The following is an 814-nucleotide window of genomic DNA, read 5'->3' on the forward strand; positions in this document are numbered from 1 at the left end:
TTGCTTGCTGTCTTTCTCATGGTTTTTTCTCTTTTGGTCTGATTTTTCTTGCATAATATGACAAATATGAAAATATGTTTAAAAGGATTGAACATATTTAACAAAAATCAGATTGCTGGCTGTCATTCTCATAGTTCTTTCCCCATTTGGTCTGATTTTTCTTGCACAATATGATAAATATGGAAATATGTTTAAGAGGATCTCACACATTTAACCTATATCAGATTGCTGGCTGTTTGGGGGTAGAAGGAAGAAAAATTTGGAGCACAAAATCTAACAAAAATGAATGTTGAACATTATCTTTACATGTATTTGGAAAAACAAAATACTATTGAGAAAACAACCAAAACAAGAACAAAATAGCTAGCATCTATAGAGTGCTTAACCATTTCCAAAGCTCTTTATATAATCCTGAGGATTGGGTCACATTTTCTCCTCTTGGTTGTCAGTTCCTCACTCTGCTCTTAGTCCCAATACACTCAGCACTTTGGAAAGAGTGATAGCTTTGATTACTATGAGCAGATTTAAAAAGTGAAAAAAAATGAAATTGTCCTTTTCTAGGTTTCTGTCTGTTTCAGGAATCTGAGAGTGTTAAGTCTTAGCTAGGATTCTGAGGCTGGAAAAGAAAGAGCTGGATCTGGTTGTAGTCATGATCATCTCAATGGGATGGAAACTCCTTGAAGATAGAAATCTTTGCATCCCCTCCTAGCACCTAGCAGGGATTTAACACAGTTAATGCTTAATAAATGCTTGTCGTATAAATGAATGAGCAGGCCGTGACCACCATCAGCTCTCCTGACACTAGCCAATGGAC

This window comes from Antechinus flavipes, chromosome 5 (assembly GCF_016432865.1).
Source record: "Antechinus flavipes isolate AdamAnt ecotype Samford, QLD, Australia chromosome 5, AdamAnt_v2, whole genome shotgun sequence".
NCBI classification, from domain to species: Eukaryota; Metazoa; Chordata; class Mammalia; order Dasyuromorphia; family Dasyuridae; genus Antechinus; species Antechinus flavipes.